We start from the raw sequence: 12,964 nt of genomic DNA, 5'->3' as shown, positions 1-12,964 counted from the left end.
GTGAGTTTTCTTGGAGAAATACTGGGCAGCGTTTTAGCAAACTCTTCCTCTTTTCCTAGAATTCAAACTACTAACATCTCACCTGAACCCCTTAAACCTTTTATACTTATTAGAAAGGGGCAAAAATAACCTTTTTAGTCAGATTTCCATGACAGAAGCAGAGGAAGGAAAATGATCTGCTCATGTTCACAAATACCAGAGCTAGAAAATATACCCAAGTCTTCTAGACACATTGCTTTTGCTTTTCTAAGTTGTTACTATTGTGGCTCTCTCCCCACTCTCAGTTAATGACGAGAAGTACTTTACTGACAAAAGGGAATTGATTTTAATACATATTTCTGAATTGGAACTCCTACTGCTCTATTTTTTAATTGGAGGGGTTATAAAGCAAAATTTTCCATTTCCCGAACTCTGCAGCTATCATTTTTGAGGCAAACAAGTTTCAGCCAATTAGAAGTCCTCAGGACAGATGTCAGAAGGCAGTAGACAGGGAGGTGCTAAAGTCTGGCAGCTCCTGGCTCCTGTTGCTGGTATGTAAGATCTTTTCAGAAGCAGTATTCGTTGCCCATTTGCAGGCAGCACTGGAAATTTATTGCCTCTGTCAGAGCTCCAGTAGCAGTGTTAGAAGCGGTCGCTGCCCTAGGGAAGCAGTTCTGTCTGGCTCTGCAAGTCCCAGAGGAGTACAGTCTAGAGTCTGCTCCATCAGCCCTTTTAAAGTTTTTGGAAGCATTTAAATTGCAGAATAAAAATTTTCTTTGTTTAAAATGACTCCAAATGGCTTCTGCTTCTGTCATGGAAATCTGACTAAAAAGGTTATTTTTGCCCCTTTCTAATAAGTATAAAAGGTTTAAGGGGTTCAGGTGAGATGTTAGTAGTTTGAATTCTAGGAAAAGAGGAAGAGTTTGCTAAAACGCTGCCCAGTATTTCTCCAAGAAAACTCACTGAAACACCAATTCGTCTAGCTGGATACTATCATGTTATGTATCTATCTCTCTATATATGACTGTTAAGTCTTATGCACTGATCAGCTAATGACTAGTGTGTAGAGAAAATAACTAGGAGACTAGTCTACATAAATAATAAATGTCATGGGTCAACACCATGGTGAAACCATATATGTTATAGTTGTACATAATGAAGGGAAATAAATTCTACTGAAAGAACATTGCTCCAATAGATTAATTTTGATGACTGCAAACACCTTTGTGCCAGCATGTAATGCAATATCCCCTTGTGAGGATAACCACATTTTGATAAATAAGCAAAAGGATCTGCAGGCTTCACATGAAGACTTAGAAAGAACAATTCTGTGGTCAGTCACTGGTAGATACTTTTTAGAAGACCTAGCATAGAGAACTAGAGAAAAAAGGAGAAAAATGAGAGTTAGGAGGACTGGGCTCATGGACACATAGGAGACATTCCCTGGATCTACCACAAATACAGAAACCCGAATGAGGTCTTGATACAGAGAGGAGGAAGAGCCAGCCAAACAGCATTTTCTCCCTATTATTGTCACCTTCTGTTTGCACTCCAGGAGACATGGCTTGTGAAACCAGACCTAACGCGTTTAGGATGGTGCTATATTCCCAGGGCTTAGCAACATGCCCGGCACCTTGTTGGTGTTTAATAAATATTTTTTAAGGAAATAATAGACAAAAATTCATTAAATAAATTCATTATAAATATTTAATGAATAAATGTAAAAGAAAAATAAATGAAATAAAGATTGCATAAATGAATGCACTTATAGTAAAGAGATCATGCATTGGAAAGTACCCTGTTGAACATACAGTACTGATTTGTCCTCCTAAATACACAGCTTCCAGGGAGTGACACTGGTGCTAAAGAAAACAGATCTCATTATCTATTTTCCCTTTTAATAAGGACTTGGAATCATATTGTCAACTGTAAGAATGGTCCTAGGATCATTTATTTTGCACCGTGTTTTGGGAACTAAAATTGTCTTCTGTTTTCATAAGTGATAAAAGCAATGACTGTGTGACCCTGGAAATTGGCTGGGTCAGTCTTGACAGTTTTTGGACGGTAGCCTAGTAAATGGTGACAAATCTCTGGAGAGCTCTGTGTTACAAATGGATTTTTCTTTTGAAAAAGAAATAGCACAGCAATGGCATTGCTTCTATAGTGTGAACTTTCCAGTTTTAAGTAGAGCTATTTTGGGCAATTGAGACACATTCCTCTAATAATCTTGACCCTGCTGAAGATCTACTTCGCTGCTTAAAGAGAACAGGAAAACTGTCTTCATTCATGCTGTATAAAATATGGTTGATTAGGTACTTGCATTGCTAACTTTTTGTGGTCAGAATTCCCACTTTACTGACAATCAAAATGTTCAACACATTTTGGTCCATTAATTTCCTTTATCCAACACATATTTATTATGTAACATAATGTACCTGGGACCATTATAGATGTGGAGGTTATAGCAGTGAACAAAACAGACAGAAATCCCTGCCACCAGGAAGCTTATATTTTCAGTGGGGTGCAGCCAAGATTACAAAAAACAAGAAGGTAGATTGTGTAATATATTAGAAGGTGCTAAGAACTCTGGAGGAAAAAATAAAGCAGAGAAAAAGAGAGGCATGAAGAGGTGTAAGATGCAATATTAAACAGATTATTCAGAGAGGGCCTCATGGAGAAGGTAATCTTTTGAGTCAAGGTCTAAATTTGTTAGAGATGAAGTGGTACAGATAACTTGCAAAAGATCATTCCAGGCAGAAGGGACTGTACTTACATTGCTCTGAGTTGAAAGCACCTCAAGTATTTTTGAGGAAGAATAAGAATTCAATTGTTTTTGGAGCAGAATTAGCAAAGGGGGAGAATAGCAAGAGATGATGTCAAGAGGCAGCGTTTCTGCAAGAAGCCTTGTCAGTTATTTACTGTATGAGCCCAGTGGGCACCACTCACACTGACTACGCTTTGACAGAGTTTGTACGATGCAGTATCACTGGCCAGAAGGAATGGGTGCAGATCATTTAAGCCCTTACATGCCAGAATAAGGGTGTTGGTATTTATCTTGGGTGAAATGAGGAGCTACTACTGGAAAGTTCTGAGCAGATAGATGATGTAGACTATCACTAAAAAAAAAAAAAAATTCTTCTGGCTGCTATGTCGAGAGCTGGCTAAAAGGAAATAAGGAGGACAGTAGGAGCCAGTTTCTGTAACAGTTTAGATGAGAGATATTGATAGCTTGGAGCAGAGTGGGGACAAGGTAATAGTGAGAAGTGATTTTGTTCTGGGTATGTTGTGAAGGTGGAGTCACAGAATTTGATGCTGGCTTGAATATGAAACATGAGAGAAAGTGTTCAACTAGAGGGATTCCCAGTCTCACTCCATCAAGTGAGACTGGGAAGTTTAAAAATTAAACAGCTTTGGGGGAGAAAGATAGGACATATGTTTGAGATTAGACAGCCAATTGATTATCTCAGGTAGGAAATCAAATAAATAAGCTCAGCATTTAGACGAGGGAGTTCAGCTGGAGACCTAAATTTGGTGCGTTATCAACATATCAATTTTACTTAAGTCATAAAACTCATTAAGATCACCAACAGAATGAGTGTGTAAACAGAGAAGAGGTCTAACGGTAAATCTTTGAGACAGATTAACATTAAGAAGTCAGAGAGAAGACATCCAGAAAATATATTGAGAAAGAGTATTGCATGTGAGATGGGATGAATACCAGGACTTTCCAATGAGAACTAATTGCCCATTGGATTTAACACTGGTTGTCCTTTAATGAGCTGGAAAAGAGAAGATCTGGTGGAGTGGTGACGGGCAAGCAAATCAGACTGGATTTAAGAGAGAAGAGGGGAAGCTGAAATGTTGACAGTGAGTTTACTATTTAAGTTTTGCTGAAATGTAGAGTCAAGAAATGGTGCTGCATCTGGAGGGAGAAACAACATAAGCATAGTATTATGTAAAGATGAGAGAAATAAAAAAGCATGTTTAAAGAGAAGGAAATGATTTAAAGAGGGGAAAACTGTGTGTGTGTGTGTACTGTTTTCCCACCGAAATTGGTGAAACCCAGCGTTAGCATTTAATTTATCCTCAAGGCCCTGGGAGGAAGGTAGTGGTAATTCCGTTAGATGGTTAGGGGAGTTTGCTGGCGCCACGCAGCTGGTGTGCATGTGTACTGGGTCTGAGAGTCCACAGCCTGCACTGCCCCCGACGATGGCTCTGAATAGGGGCGTGGGGATTGGGGTTTCTTGAAGCCCAGAGTCCTTGGGGTGGTGTAGGGGTGGGCTCAGTGCTTGGTGAGGAGGGATGTGATCATCCGCTGGAAGGCAGGCTGAACAGCCGCACTTGGCCCGTGAGACCGCTCTGTGACCTGTGTGTGGACGCTCTCCTGTCTGAAGCACGCCTCCAGCAGGGAGGGCACCTGCGTCTCCTGGAACGTGGTAGTGATGTCTGAGTACTTGAACTTCATCAGCTCCCCTCTCAGGAGGTGAGGCTGCAGTAGGTGAGGACCTCCCCTCAGCTCCCCGGCTCCTTCTGGCTTCAACAGGCAGAAGGCAGGGTCCATAATGAAGCTGAACTGGTGTGTGTGCCAAGTCTCTTCAGATGTGTGGTACAGGGTCCCATCAAAGTGACTTTTTGCAGGGTGGGCACCACGTTCTCCCACAGGCCTTTCAAGGGAACTACCTTGTGGGGCTTTGCCAGGTCTAGTCCTGCAGCCACTGGAAAACACTGTCATTGCACTCAGTGATTCAGTACTTGTCTTTGGGGGCCGGCCTCCTGCACCTTCGTGGCTGCAATGGCCATGCCAAAGCCCACCTCCAGGACCCAGGCCCCTTTGGAGGCGGCAGCGGCAGTCAGCGCGCGCAGGTAGGGGGTCTCCCCGCGCTCCATCACCGGCTTGCCCAGAATCTGTAGGTGCGTGTCCGCCGCGTCGTAGCCCACGACCCTCCACGCGGGGCTGCCGTTCTCTCCCCGCGCGAAGATGGGCATCGCTGCGGGGGCTCTGGTGCTGCGGGCTGGACCCTGTGCCTCACAAGCTCCGGATGTGCAGGGCTGTGTCCCTGCAGGGTCTTCTGGGCAGAGGGCCGGGAATGATCTTCTTGAACAGTTGGGAAGGGACAGAATTGAGTTTCAAGAGTATAAAACGATGGTTTTTGCATTTCTAGTTCTTTTACTCATTGTTTTAAGACAGAAGCCAAGACTGTGTGCTGCCCTCACAGAACGCCGGTCCGCAATATGTATTTCGGTCACTGCTAACAGTTTATGGGAATAAGTGGTACTTATGCATTCAAAAAGACTTTACTAATTGATTATGACCACTTGAGTAACTAACTATGAAGATATTATAATTTTAATTTTTTTTTCTGTGTAGACACCTTCACATTTCAAATTAAAATCAAACCTATTATTACATTTCCATTTTGTTATCACCACGTTGAAGCAGCAGTTGTAGTAATGGGGCATGCAGAAGTTCTCTTTCTATTTATATACATATAAATATATTTATATGTATATAAATAGATATATATACACACACACACACACAGTTTTTTTTTTCCCCAGTGAAATATTGACGCTCATCAGTTGAGAGTGTAGAGGGGCAAGATGTATCATAGTTTACAGAAAGAGAAGGTATGAAACGGTGATCTAGGAGAGTAAGGTTAGGAACAAAATAAGGACTTGTTGCTTAATCTCTGGGCAGCAATGAGGGGCCACTTGAGGTCTGTGGCCACTGAGGTCTTGGCTTTAAAGTGAGAACAGTTCAGTGTTGGTCCCAGCCACATTCATTTTCAGGGTTACAGGCATAGACTAGGTAGAGATTTGGATTTAAATGGAGTTGAGGCTTTATAGGGGAATATGATGAATCCAGAAGCCTAAAGAAGTTCAGAAAGGATTCAAGGGAATGCCAATGCTGATTGGTTCTTGAGAAAAGCTGAATAAGGAGAAAAGCAAGGACCTGAGAAGTGGGAGGGGCAGCAAAGATGTGAGATGAGGCTGTCTCAAGGAATGCCAGAACGGCATCTCAGTACCTTTCTCCTCACTGCTGCCTCTGCTGCATGGAAAGTTCTGGTTCTAGATTTAACTTAGTAGCAAGAGAAATGATACCAGATATTAAAATTCTGGAGCTTCTAACAATGACTTTACGCTGGAAGGAATAACGTTCAAGATTCTAACGTGTGTAAAGAGTCAGATGGAAACGGGAAGCATTATCCATCCCATTATGACATTTCTATAGTGACTGTAAGCAGAAAGATGCAAAAAAAAAAGATATTCAAAATAATTTTGCTTAATACAAATCACAGCATTTTCACAGTATGTTCATTTGTAATTTTATCTCGAGTAAATAATACACCTGATTTACCTTGCCATAACTCTCCATTCTTAGTACCTCAAATATCTATTCATGACATACATCTTTTTCTTTCTTTTTTTTTTTTTTGCCAGTCTTCTATTTGATTGCTTACGTTCCTGGAGTAAAACAGTGGTTTAAGTGAAATGCTTAGGGGTATGTGTGCAGGTGGGTGGGTGGGTGTGTCTGAAGCAGACAAGTTGAAGAGGGCAACTTGCCCTTTTTGAAGTTGGCTAGAATGTCCTTCATTTTTAAATTTTGCACATATTTCCAAACTTTTTGGATGCTTCCACAATAATATAGCTGATGATTTGGAATAATTAATTTAAGCCCATCACTTTGCAGAAGTAGATTTGCATAAACTATTACTTACTCTGAGCAATGGAATATATTTCTAATATTATTTTTTGAGTCAAGCGGAAATTTCCCTTAGGAGTCATTTTTTCCCCTTAATGTCAGCTTAATGCATTTATGGAAACTGCTTTAAACATTTGGTGGAGGAATGAACCATCCCTCTCATTGTAAATTTCTGCCCCTACCTCCAAAATACAAGGTGTTATTACATTTTGTCCTGTGACATCCTGTGCCTTTTCTAAGAATTAAAATAATTCCCATCTGTGATTGTTCCCAATTTTGTGGAAATCTTACTATCATGTAAAGTAAATTTCATCAGACAAAAAGTAAGCTTATGTTAATAAATGGTACCTATATAATCAAAAATCTTAAGTAAATTATGATCACTTAAGTAACTGCCTATAAGGATGATTAAATTACTCTATTTTTCTATAGACATGTTGTCATACCAAATACTGTATTTCCATTTTGTTATCTTTCATGTTAAAGTGGCATCGTATTTGGAAATTAAAGTATTGACACAGTTTTCATCTCAAAACAACTCCCCTTCAAGACTCCAATTTTGCTGTATTATTAACCAGCTTTAACTCTCTCTGCTGTCAACATGTTTGAACACAATTTCTCATATTCTCATATTGCTCACGTTACTGCAGAAATGACTGCAGGGAACTGAAGTGTTGACTCTCAAGAGGTAATCTCAGAATGATGAAAATGTTCAGCCACTAGAGATGAAGTCTAAAAGAAACTATCAAGCTGAAAGAATGTTTCAAATTTAAAAAACAAAAGAGAGAAAAAAGGAAAAAGAAAAACATCTGGTAATTCATGCTTTTGGTGGATTATCCAATTTAAATAGGGTATACTCAGTAGAATAGGGGTTAAATTAAAAAAAAAATCTTGAAAACCTTGGCTCTTGATTAGCTTAATCATTTAATAATAAAAACAAGTTTGGTCATTGAAGCATTAAAATTAAAATCTGCCAGTGAAAGTTAATTATGCTATCATTGAGCATTCTAAGAATTCACTCACAAAACTGCTATCTAATGATTGATAATTAGGCATAAATTTCATTATCAACATTTCTTAAAAAGTGTTAAGCCATATATTTAGGATATTCTATATAAATATTCCTTCAAAAGGTCATAGACAATGGGACAATTTGAATGTAGGCAAATCTCAAAACAGCTTAAGAGAAAACAATGCAATGAAAAAGCATTGGAGAGGGAATGAGTTCAAACTTTGTATCAGAAAAACAAAAATGAAAATAAAAACCAGTGGATTGAAAATAATAGCTTATATTTCTTGAGTAACTGGAAATCTGAAGATAAATGGTTGGTTCAGAAGTTCAAGAATGCCAGAAGTGAGGTCTCTTGAATCTCTTGGCCTTTCCTTAATAGTTTTAAGATGGATGTCTTAGTCCCAGCCAATAGGACCATATACTAGGCAAGAGAAAGGAATAAAGCAAAGGGCAGAAGGGCAAACAGCAGCCATATCTGTCCTCCTTTCCTGGAGCTTTCCTGGAAGTCCCATACCATGACTTATGCTTACATCTAATCAGCCAGAATTATGTTAAGTGTTCACTACCTGAAATAAAAGCTGAAAAATCAGTCCTTTATCTAGATGTTTTGGATCCATGAGCAAACTTTGGCTTTATTCACTAGGAAGAATGTGAAAATGGGCACTGAGTATGCATTTAGAAGTGATGGCCAGGTATTAAAGACATCTGCACCCTGAAATAAGAATGTAGAGATAAGAATTCTCATGTCCTAGAAACTCTAATTTGAAAAGATACATGCACCCCGATGTTCACAGCAGCACTATTTACAATAGGCAAGACATGGAAGCAACCTAAATGTCCATTGATGGAGGATTAGATAAAGAAATTGTGGTGTATATATACAATGGAATACTACTCAGCCATAAAAAGAATGAAATAATGCCATTTGCAACACCATGGATGGACTTAAAGATTACCATACTAAGTGAAGTAGATCAATTAGAGAAAGACAAATACCATGTGATATCAATTATATGTGGAATCCAAAAGAATGGCAGAAATGAACTTGAAATGGCACTTATTTACAAAACAGATACAGACTCACAGACATAGGAAACACACTTATGGTTACCAGAGGGGAGGGGAGGGGAGGAGGGATAAATTAGGGGCTTGGGATTTGGAGATACAAACTACTATATATATAATAGATACACAACAAGATCCTATTGTTTAGCACAGGGAACTATATTCAATAGCTTATGATAACCTATAATGATAAAGAATATGAAAAAGAAAAAAAAAAGCATTCTCATGCCTTGTGGCTAAGCAGCCCACTTCTACTCTTATGTATAAAAGGTACACAAGAGTGCTGATCTAAGAGGTTACAGGACAACAGTGGATTAGAATACATTAATTAGGCGAGGTGACACGAGAATCTGGAAAACTGGAATTTCAAAAAGTAGAATTCTAAGCAAAAGTGATCAGTACAGGTGGATTTAGGGTCTCTAAGGCCCTAAAGCTTACGGAGAAAAATAGGAATTCAGGCCCCATGTAAGCCACACAGTCTCATCTCCTAATTCCCAACTCAAAGCCTCTTCTGACACCAAATCAATTTCTTCTTCCTTTCCTCAATATTTCATGATCCTTTTGGAGACTCATAAAGGCCAGGATTATCAGGAACATATTTTATATTGCATAAATTTCATATTTCTAAGGACACAGCAGGTTACCAATAATCACTATGGATAAATGTGCATTAATTAGGGATTTATGAAATACTGTCCATTATTTTGATTCTAATTTGATACACCTTCCTCTGCATCATTATGTGTGTGGGTCAAAGTTTAGAAGGCTTTTTCTCTCAAGAGACATGTAGTAAATATTTTTGGCTTTGCCAGCAACATAATGTCTCTGTCACATATTTTTTGTTTTGTTTTGTTTACTTGGTTTTTACAACCATTTAAAAATGTAAAGCCCACTCTTAGCATACCAATGATACAAAAACAAGCTGCCGGACAAATCCCTCAGGCAACAGTTTCCTGGTTCACAGTCAGGTCGTTGCTGAAGAAATGTTATGTGTTAGAAGAGTGGAAGATGTTGTTTCAGGCACTATTTTGTGCTCTTCCTCACCCTGCTCACTCTGCTTGGATGCTCTCCCCTGCCTTCTGCCTCAAGCACATCTACTCATTTTTCACAAATATCATTACCTCAAATGTCTCTGTTTACTGTTTTTCTTCCTTTTATAACTAACCCGTGTCTCCTTTGTGGCTTTGCTGGGCTCTGTACATTTCTCTCAAAAACCTGAAAAGCCATTTTGTTAAATTTCAGTAAAATCTCTGAGAATAAGCTGCATCTCATTCATTTTTGCATCCCAGGTGCTGAGTAAAGTGCTTAGCAGATAATACATATTCACTGATTAGCTGTTGTGGAAAGGACGGGAAGGAAAGAGGGAGAAAGGAAGGAAAGGTAGAAAGAAAGGAACAGACGCTGAACAAATGAAAGACGGGAGGTACTTTTTCCACACTGGAGGAAGTGTCTGAAAAATTTTGGACGTAATTATAAAGCAATAATTCCAACAATTCGAGTTCACATATACATGTATCAATTCTATAAAAATTTTTTTCACTTTTTTCTTTAAAAGCACAACTTTTTTTTTTAATTGAAATACCATTGGTTACAATGTGTCAGTTTCTGGTGTACAGCACAATGTCCCAGTCATTAAAAGCACAATTTTTAATCATTAATGCCAAACACTCCAAAAAAAAGAAGCATTGATGTGTAAAAGTTGTGCTTGTAAGTAACGCTCATCTTTCATTTGCATGTTACATGACCTTGAAAAAGTCATGTGGTGGTTTTATCATCATCAACCCCTTATTTCAAAAGCAGTTGTCACCTACTTCCTGAAGAAATAAGGTAAAAATGACAGTAACTAATACTGTGAGCAATTAGCTAATGGCACGCATAGGGTAACTCATGTTCTGAAAGATTTTTATGTGTAAAAATAGCTAAGGTTTTGTTTTCTTCAGAGGAACATGACTTTTTCTTTTGTATTTTGTGCATAGTTTATTGCTCCATGTTATACAAATAAAACTTAATAATTAGAGGAAATATTTATTCACTTTAAAGCAAGAAATTAAATATTAACAACTACTTTAAGCTGTTAGCAGCTTATCTCCTAGGGGGAAAACTTTGTTGCAACTGTTTTATGTATCAGCACTTGAAAATAATTGGAGTTCCTCTAGTTAATCTTGAAAGATGATTTAAATGTGTAAGAGCTATAAAGCAGGAGGAATGACTTTGAAGACTTTACACTTCCCAAAAATAGTGATAAAAAGTTGTCCAGAACAGACAGAGGCAAGCCTTGATAGATCCACATTAATGCATTTGAGTGATAAAAATAGTTCATTTCCTTCAATTATTGCTGCTCGATATTAAAGTGCATGTTGTAGGTGGTATTTATTCCTCTGAGGTTAAACATGTTCAGAAATACAATAGCTACTTGATGGAAAAAAAAGATGCTGCAGCTAAAATAGGAATTTGGGGGATAAGGGTATCTGATGGTGCCCTCTGCTAGGAAATCAAATAGATAAACATGTATTATAGACATTTTCTCTCTAAGGGAAATTCTTTCATCCAGCTGTCAATACCAGACCAGCAAGTCAAGGACTTACCATGATACAACACATGCCAAGAAAAGCCGTTTTCCCCTCTAAATCCATTACTAAGTAGTATGAATATTAATAGCTAGTAAAAAAACAATTCTAATTTTCAGGCAAAAAGTTCATGCTATTCTTCATGTTGTAGGTTTGGTGAAAACAGGAATTGAAAATCTTAGGGACTGCTTGAATAAACTAGCTAAGAACTTTATTAAACCATATCGTCCTACTTGAAAAAAGGGTAAAAACCCTATCCACTGTCAATGGGTAGCTGAAAGAGAAATCAAAGTATTTTTAACGGTTATGCAATACACTGATCATTACGTCATTTATACACTTCAGTTTTTCATACTAATCTTTGAAGTTTGTACAATAACATCTTCTCTCATACAGAAAGAAAAGTCCATGTTCTTCACCATTTATTCAGTTTTGCAGAGGTCACTTGTATACTACCTTAATTACCTGGACTATGGTTAACAAAATGCCTTTAGGAAAACAGGGCACACAAGTTGGTTCATTTTATCTTGGGGACATACTGTCTGGTTCTCCCACAGAAGATCAGCTCTTTCTTGAGTGTGCTGTGTGGTACAATTGAGAGAGAATTGGATTAGGAACCACAAAGCAGAGCATGGGTTCTCTGGGTGACCAAGTACAAGTCACTTATGAGCTCAGTTTTATCATTTGTGAAATTGAGGGCTTTCACTACTACTTTAGAAACAAGCTTAAGACACTTGCTCTATGTGATCTCCAAGCTCAGGGCAACTCAAATTCATACAGATTTAGAGACATCAGGGTCCTCAGTGGTCATCTAGTCTGACCACTTCATTTTACTGAAATGGGAATCTGGCTGGTAGACCCAGATAGCAAGACGACGGCTAGAAGCTACCAATATTACAAACTATAGACTGGAAAAATTGAAAAGTAGACACAAGAACTAAAAAATTCTAGGAATACAGTTTAGGAACAAAAATTCCACATAATTCCAGCCAATTCTGAGAGCACAGCAAGAACACAGTACAGTAAAATCATTCGTATTAACATGAAAACCTTTAGTCCTCCTGAAAAATGTGACATGATGCTCAGCACACGTTTAGCAATTTAAAAGCAATCAATTATGTACTTTAGACAGTGACTCTCTGAAATGGTTAAAACAATAAAGCACTCAAATGCTGAAGCTTCTCAGTGACAAATGGATAGTTCACTCATTGTAACACAATATTCCACCTTGATATAGCAAATATTAAAGATTGAATCTATAGGTGTGGAATTTTGACTATCCTGAATGAGACACAAGAGTATTAACAGGAAAGTACAAAGGACTGTGGTAGGCAATATCGTCACAGAAAAGGAATATGGTGATGGATGAATTGTGTCTGTGAACAACACTTTCAAACAATTTATGAGAAATGTATGCACATCATAAAGAGAAAAAAATAATTAACAGACATAATGATTAAGAGATATCTTTGCTGACCATGTGGATATATGGAAAAACTCTTAAACTGTTGGAAAATGCCATCTATAAATAAATGTTTTATATTTAGCAACAAAATCATTTAAGTGCTCATATAAATGAGCTTCAAGTTTGCTGTTTGGTGTCCTATAATCTTCCCACTGTGATTTTATTATTTCTTC

The 12,964-nt window shown here is 38.1% G+C and overlaps 1 protein-coding gene and 1 pseudogene across 2 annotated transcripts in view; both read right to left on the bottom strand.

The window, feature by feature from the left end:
- Nucleotides 1-12,964, bottom strand: part of LOC105067139 (N-deacetylase and N-sulfotransferase 4) — a 233,919-nt gene that overhangs the window by 88,308 nt on the left and 132,647 nt on the right. The window lies entirely within an intron of this gene.
- LOC123616175 (guanidinoacetate N-methyltransferase pseudogene) lies at nt 4,262-9,986 on the bottom strand (annotated as a pseudogene).

The sequence above is a fragment of the Camelus bactrianus genome, chromosome 2 (assembly GCF_048773025.1).
Source record: "Camelus bactrianus isolate YW-2024 breed Bactrian camel chromosome 2, ASM4877302v1, whole genome shotgun sequence".
Lineage (NCBI taxonomy): Eukaryota > Metazoa > Chordata > Mammalia > Artiodactyla > Camelidae > Camelus > Camelus bactrianus.
Note: the sequence above shows the minus strand (reverse complement) of the source record. Positions and strands in the feature narration are given on the sequence as shown.